This window comes from Gossypium hirsutum, chromosome A06 (assembly GCF_007990345.1).
Source record: "Gossypium hirsutum isolate 1008001.06 chromosome A06, Gossypium_hirsutum_v2.1, whole genome shotgun sequence".
In the NCBI taxonomy this organism is placed as follows: domain Eukaryota; kingdom Viridiplantae; phylum Streptophyta; class Magnoliopsida; order Malvales; family Malvaceae; genus Gossypium; species Gossypium hirsutum.
Window position 1 is genome coordinate 97,556,814 of NC_053429.1, and position 8,295 is coordinate 97,565,108.

Below are 8,295 nucleotides of genomic sequence, written 5' to 3' on the forward strand. Positions count from 1 at the left end.
TTATAATCACCTCATAAACCATTCATTCACGTGTATACTGTCCCTAAATCGAGCTCTTGAAGTCCTAAAAATAGATTAGAAACAATTCGAGACCAATTTGAATCAATTTAGAAAAATTTAGGAAAAGTAGCAAAATTTGAAAATAAGGGACACACGGCTGTGTCCCAGCACATGTCCTCACTCGTGTAACTCTTTGAGTTAAGTCAAACAGCCATGTCACATGCCCGTGAGCTAGGTTGTGTAACTCTCGAAGTTGCCCCACATGCCCGTGTGTCAGGCCGTGTGTTAGGCCATGTAACTCACTAACTTGAATACAAGGGACCATCAGGTGACACAAGGCAGTGTCGTAGGCATACGGCCGAGTCACACGCCTATTTCTCAGGTCGTGTGAGCTAAAATTTACCTATTTCTTGCTCAATTTCACACCCTTATGGCATAGGTACCTACACACTTTCAATTACACATATAGGAAATGCAATTCAACTTCAAACACACTTTAACATAATCACATATTCACTCTATGCATCAAGCATTTATCAACCTAGACGCCTCAATGTATTCCATCACAATTCAATCCCAACTTGTAGCTATAAACACATCTAACACTATAAATATATATCCATTTCATTATAGGCTCAAGTTGACTCATAGTATACATTTACACTATGACATTTCAAACACATTTAAGTAATAAGTAAGAGTTCACAAGTTGTACAAATGCATAACATATCAAAATATACTACTCAAAAGCTAGGCATTTCACAAGACAATACATAAGGTCCTACTACATGCCATATACCAAAACTGAGAAGTTAAGTCTACCAAGGTTCTCAGATAGTGTGATTTCTAGCGTCGACCCAATCTTCTTAGCCTTCGAAATGTGCTCTACAAAATGAACAATTTAAAGGTAAGCTTAAATATAGCTTAGCAAGTTTGTTTAGAAATTTATAATCTTTTCATTCCAACATAGATTCAATAAACTTAAGCTTAGAGATTTCCATTATACGCAGTTTATAACAATAATCACAACAAATTTAGTAGTTCAGTATACTCGGTGAGCATTGCTCGATTGAACGTTTCATCAGTATGACATAGTTTTCTACTCATTTGAGCTTCACTATGTATAATAGTAAAATTTGATTGATTTAAACATCAGTCAGTGAAACATTAAGAGTTACTCAGTTAAGCTCCATTCAGTATAACGGTATGATTTGCTTGGTTGAGTTTCATTCAATATAATAGTAAGATTTGGCTCGATAGAGCGTACTTCCAGTATATGATACAGTGTTCATTAACATATTAAAAAGAATGTAAGCATTTAAGAGTATAATTAAGCATATGAACTTATCGAACTGTTTTGCAGAATATCCTAAAGTACAAGGACTACTCCACGATTATCGGCACGTTCTTGATCTAAAAATAATAATTTCATTCCATTGATTTGAATAACAAATTAATAGTCCATTTGAAGCAATTGAGTCACTTTTGGTAAATTTACATATTTACCCCTCAATCTTTCATTTTTTTCAATTTAATCCCTAGGCCCTAATCGTGCAAATTATCTATTTTTCCTTAACACCGATGTTAGCCGATTATTCCCTATCTTCCTATCAACTCCTATTTGCAATAATTTCACCTCAATTACAAAAAATTTGACATTTAATAAGTTTAGTCCCTAAACATCAAAATCATCCAAAATCACTTCTCAAAATAATCTAATCTATCAACAAAGTTCCATATTTCATCAAAAGCTTTAGGAAACATCCTCATTCATCAATGGAAACTTTTATAACATTGAACAGTTTCACAAATTGGTCTTCGATTTAGATGGAGTAAACTGATACAAACTCAAAAACATAAAAATTATAAAAACAGGCATTAATAGACTTACCAAATCAAGGTTTAAAATTTAAAGTTGAAAGCCCTAGCTTTTCCTTTCTTGCCCAAGATAAGATGAAGTGAAAATGAAAGTTTCCTTTAAATTTTAGGTTTAATTTAATACATATACTTATGACATTTTTGCAAATACTTCAATTTTCTTAATTAAGCTTTAATAAATCATAATTAAGCGTAATTAATTCACTTATTTAAACATAATTCCATCAAAACTCACTAACTAATTTTCCATGGTTAAATTGCCTTTTTAATCCCTTTAATTTAGGTACTCAACTTTTGCAATTTTTACAATTCAGTCCTTTTTAATTATTAAGCTATTCAAACAATAAACTTTCTCAACCAAATTTTAATGACTTTACAGACCTTAAAATTATACTAATTGAGTAATATTCACGAAATATTTCATCAAAATTATGGTCTCGAAACCACTATTTCTGACACCACTAAAAATAGGGTTGTTAGAGCTCTCTCCCTTAGGGAATTTTGTCCCTAAAATTTCTTACCAGTAAATAGATGTAGGTACTGTGATCTCATTAAGTCCTCAGTTTCCCACGTAGCTTCTTTTGCCTAATGACAATTTCATAAGACTTTAACTAGTGGTACTTTCGTATTCTGAAGTTCTTTTACTTCATGTGCTAAAACCTTGATTGGTTCTTTAGAATACGATAAGTCCGGTTGTGTCTCAATCTTACAGGGAGTGATTACATGTGAAGGGTCTGGATGGTATCATTTCAACATTGAAACATGAAAGACATTATGAATTTTCTCAAGTTCTGAGGGCAACATTAATCTGTCTGCTGTAGGGCCAACTCTCTCAGTAATCTCAAATGGTCCAACAACTCTCAGACTCAGTTTTCCCTTTTTCCCGAAACGTAGCACTTTTCTCCAAGGAAAGAATGTTAGAAATACTCGGTTGCCTATGGTAAATTCTATATCCATTCGTTTTAAATTTTCATAAGACTTTAGATTATTAGATGCTACTTTTAAACAATTACAAATATTTTTACTTTATCCTCCAGTTCCTATATCAGATCGATACCAACGAGCTTAGATTTGCTCAAATTTGACCAGTGCAGTGGCATTCTACAATTTCTACCGTATAAAGCCTCGAACGGTGCCATTTTAGCGCTGGATTGGCAACTATTTTTATAAGAAAATTCCACCAACTATAAATATATTTCCCAGGTACCTTCTAACTCGAGGAAGCAACATCGTAACATATCTTCCAAAATTTGAATTACTCGTTCTGACTGCTCATCTGTTTGCGAGTGATATGTTGTACTGAAATTAAGCTTGGTTACCAGAGCTCGTGAAGCTTACCTCAAAATCTCTGATCTCTATCAAAGAAAATGGATAAAGGCACTCCATGCAATCGAACAATCTCCGATACATATAATTTTGCTAACTTTTCAAGCGGGTAATCAATACAAATTGGAATGAGATGAGTTGATTTAGTCAGTTGGCCAACAATAACTCAGATTGAGTCTTTCTTTCTCAGTGTTACTGGAAGTCCCATTTCAAAATCCATTGTAACTCGTTCCATTTCCATTCAGGGATATTAATAGGTTGTAACAACCCAGATGGTACCTAATGTTTAACTTTTACCTACCAACAAACTAAGCATTTAGCCACAAACTCTGAAATATCACGTTTCATTCATGGCCACCAGAACATTTTCTTTATATTGTTATACATTTTAGTACTACCTGGATGTATAGAGTATTGAAACACAAAAATTTACACATTTTTACATACCCTTTTTAGCTTAAAATCATACCGTTTTGATTAAATTCTTGTCAAAAAATAATTAAATTTTATAAAATAATTAAATTATACTTAAAATATGAACATGATGAATTTTAGTTAATTTTATAATTAATTTTGAGTAATTTTGGTTATTTTTTACAGAATAGCGCAAAGGGCGAAAAATGGCTTGGCAAACATTGCTTGAAGCACAAAACCGAGAAGCAATTTAAAGTATCAAGGCGAATTAATTTCCAGCCTAAGACAGTCCAATTATGTGTATTAATTCATAATATAATTAATTTTAATTTATGCCCAATTTAGTTTGGGCTAAATAAATTAATATTAATTAATTATGAAAAAAATGGTCTAGTTGAACCGAACCGATTGAAGCCAAAGATTGGGCAACCCAAAAACGGCCATATACTGACCCAAATCAGCTTATTAGCTAATTAATTAAGCTTCCAAAGAAGCCTTGAAGCCTTGTCAAAGTTGCATTCAAATCCCTCCACAATTGGTGGATTTTTGGATTTGCCCCAAGCTATTTTTAGCAAAGCTGAAACCATCAACTTTGCCACATAGGTGGTTGGACAAGGGGTGGATCTTTGGCTACTATTTTTAGAAAATTTCAGTTGCCACACTCAGCTATAAAAGCCCCCCTTGGCTGATCATTCAAAGCATCTCATTCATTCCTCATTCATTTCACAACACTTCTCTCCTCTCTCATTCTTTTTCACTCATTTTTCCATTTCAATTCCCTTACTCTTGTGCCAATTTCTTCCCTTGGAAAAGGGGTGTTCTTCAACCATTTTGGAGAAGCAATTGAGTGGTCATCGAACCCTTGATCGCTGAGGACAACAAGAAGAAAGAATGGAGCAACCAAGTCAAACCTTGGAAAACCACCGGATTTGATTCTTGTTCCCTATCTCTTTAATTTTTGTTGTTGTTATGATGAACATATCTATGAGTATTCATGTTGCTGGAATGGTTATTTTAATCAGCTTCGCTTGAATTTAATTCGTGTTGGGTTGATTGCATTTTGTCTTCTTAAATTGTTAAAATTATGTTTATGTTGTTATAGGCCTCGGTAAAATGCTTGATTAAGTAAAATCATGCCTAAGTTATTCTTGCATTACAATTGTGAGGTAACTAATGATTTAATTATCTAAACGAATTGAAATTGTAATTAATCGACATAGTACTTGATCAGTGCATGTTTATTCTTCTAAGGTAGCTGAAGGTTAAATTAGCAATGTATCTGGGGATATTATTGCTTGCATAACTTGCAAGATTATTGTGATTAAACTGTTTGAAGGTTGGGATACCTTGTTACCTCACATAGTCTTTTATATGCTTGTTAGATTTTATTTATCATTTGAATTGACATAGGGATATGCAAGAGATTAGTTCAGTTTAATGAGTATGTATGTGCAATAACATGTTTGCTTACTAGAATATGTTTAGTCGGTTGAATTGATATAGGGATATGTCAAGAGATGAATGGATTTTGGTATGTAAGTATGTTCATAAGTTAGCAAATTACCGGGTTGCCATGATTTTTATTTGTAACAATATAAACATAAGTTTAATAATTCTAAGATGAGAAGTGTAATTAATCCAACACAATTATATCATCTTGATTAAATCTTATTTTGAAATCGTGCATTAGAACTTTCTTTTACTTCATTTATTTATTTATTTTAATTTCCTTAAGTTTTTAATCACCCTCTTTAAACAAAATATTTTTTTTCACCAAAGTGTTTTAAATTGCATTCATAAATAATCCTCTTCACAGTCCCTATGGGTACGATAACTCGACATCTAATTTTCACTTTATTACTTGTTGCGATTGTGTACACTTGCACATTTCCATCGTTCCAAGTTTTTGGCGCCATTGCCGGGGACTATTTTAAAAAGTCATTATTTGTGATTTTTTTGTTTACATTTTATTTTTTTCTGTTTAATTTTTAGCTTAATTAATTTTTCTGTGATTATTTCAGGTGTTTATGAGTATTGACTGAATTATTGACCTACTCCCTATAGACCCTGAGATAGAAAGAACTTTTCGACAGCGAAGAAGACATGCAAATCAGAGGAGGACTGAAGAGATGAACTTCGAAAATCCAATCCAAGGAAACAGAGCAAACCCTGCTCAAAATCCTATCATAATTGTTGATGATAGGGATAGAGCTTTATGACAGTATGCCGTGCAAGTATTTAATGATCTTAATCCAGGTATTAGGAGACCCAAAATTGAGGCATAACAGTTCAACCTGAAGCCAGTCATGTTCCATATGCTTCAGACAGTGCGCCAATTTAGTGGAATGCCTACCGTAGATCCTCACCTACACTTAAGACTGTTTATGGAGGTGAGCGATTCTTTCAAGTTAGCCAGAGTACCCAAAGATGCATTACGATTGAAGCTGTTCCCATATTCGCTGAGGGACAGAGCTCGAGCTTGGTTGAACTAATTGCCACCGAACTTAATTTCCATATGGCAAGAATTAGCAGAAATATTCCTTATGAAGTATTTCCCGCCTAGCAAGAATTGAGGAATGAGATCACTGCCTTCCAACAAATGGATGATGAGTCCTTGTATGATGCATGGGAAAGGTACAAAGAGTTATTACGAAAGTGCCCTCATCATGAATCCACATTGCATCCAACTTGAGACATTTTATAATGGTCTCAATGCTCACACGAGGATGGTAGTGGACGCTTCTGCTAATGGTGCTCTCCTTTCTAAGTCTTATAATGAGGCTTATGAAATTATCGAGAGGACTGCCAGCAACAATTACTAATGGCTGACCTACCAAGCAACATCAAGAAGACGAGTTGCTGGAATACATGAAGTAGACGCTCTTACTTCACTCGCATCGGAGCTGTCATCAATATCCTCAATGCTTAAAAATCTTACTACTAATGGGTCTAATAGTTTAGCAGTACAACCACCAAATCAATTTGAAAATATAGCCTGTGTTTATTGTGCGGAAGGAAATTTGTTCAAAGAATGTCCATCAAACCTAGAATCCATGTACTACATAGGTAACCAGAACCAAAACCGAGGAAGGCAAGGACTACAATCCAATTTTTATAACCCATCGTGGTGAAACCAACCGAATTTTTCCTAAAGTAATGAATGAGCTGGAACTAGTAATACTTACGCCTAACCTAGATCGACCCAGCCACCAAGTTTTCCCCAACAAGTTCAGAAACCAACCCAAGCTGAACCATCCAATGGCTTAGAAAATCTGTTGAAGGAATACATGGCTAAGAATGACGCCTTAATCCAAAGCCAAGCAGTTACATTGAAAAACCTAGAAAACCAAATGGGCCAGCTTGCAACTGAACTTAGGAAACGAATACAAGGTGCTTTACCTAGTGATATGAAAAATCTGAGGAATCTGGAGAAGGAGCATTGCAAAGCATTAATATTTAGGAGTGGAAAGATAGTGGAACCCAACACCATTGAAGCTGAAAAGGAACAAGCTGATGCTTAAGAATTAGAGGAAGTTCAACCGAGCATTGAAATTCCAATTTCACAAGAACCAGAATCTACAAAACCTAACAAGGTAATTTTAGAACCAGCTAATTCTGATCAACTAACAACCCTGTCAGATGCAGAATTGCCATAGAAGATTAATCAACTAGTTCCAGTAAAAAAACCACCACCACCCTACCCTCAAAGACTTCAAAAGCAAAAGCAGGAGATTCAATTCAAGAAGTTCCTAGACGTATTCAAGCAACTTCATATCAAAATCCTGTTGGTTGAAGCACTTGAGCAAATGCCGAACTACGTCAAATTCATGAAGGATATTCTATCCAAAAAAATGAAGACTCGAAGAATTTGAGATGGTAGCTCTGATGAAGGAATGCAGTGGATATCTTCAAGACAAACTACCCCCAAAATTGAAGGATCCTGGATATTTTACCATACCTTGCAACATTGGAGCAACATATTGTGGTAAGGTACTATGTGACTTGGGTGTGAGTATCAACTTGATGCCTATGTCAATATTTAGAAAGTTGGGGATAGGTGAAGTTAAGACCTACTAAAATATGAACATGATGAATTTTAGTTAATTTTATAATTAATTTTTAGTAATTTTGGTTATTTTTGACAGAATAGCACAAAGGACGAAAAATGGCTCGGCAAACATTACTTGAAGCACAAAACCGAGAAGCAATTTGAAGTAGCAAGGTGAATTAATTTCCAGCCTAAGACAGTCCAATTATGTGTATTAATTCATAATATAATTAATTTTAATTTATACCCAATTTAATTTGGGCTAAATAAATTAATATTAATTAATTATGGAAAAAGTGGTCCAATTGAACCAAACCGATTGAAGTGATCCGACCAAAGATTGGGCAGCCCAAAACCGGCAATATGCTGACCTAAATCAGCTTATTATCTGATTAATTAAGCTTTCAAAGAAGCCCTTGAAGTCTTGTCAAAGTTGCATTCAAACCCCCACACAATTGGTGGATTTTTGGATTTGCCCCAAGCCATTTTTAGAAAAGTTGAAAGCATCAACTTTGCCACAGAGATGGCTGGCCAAGGGGTCGATCTTTGGCTGCTATTTTTAGAAAATTTCAGCTGCTACACTCAGCTATAAAATCCCCCCTTGGCTGATCACTCAAAGCATCTCATTC

General features: G+C 34.5%; 1 non-coding gene across 1 annotated transcript; it reads right to left on the reverse strand.

Moving 5' to 3' along the window:
* Positions 1–6,184: 6,184 nt before the first annotated feature.
* LOC121231522 (small nucleolar RNA R71) lies at positions 6,185–6,291 on the reverse strand. Its single transcript, XR_005929580.1, has one exon. It is a non-coding gene; the product is annotated as a small nucleolar RNA R71 (small nucleolar RNA).
* Between the last annotated feature and the right edge of the window lie 2,004 nt (positions 6,292–8,295).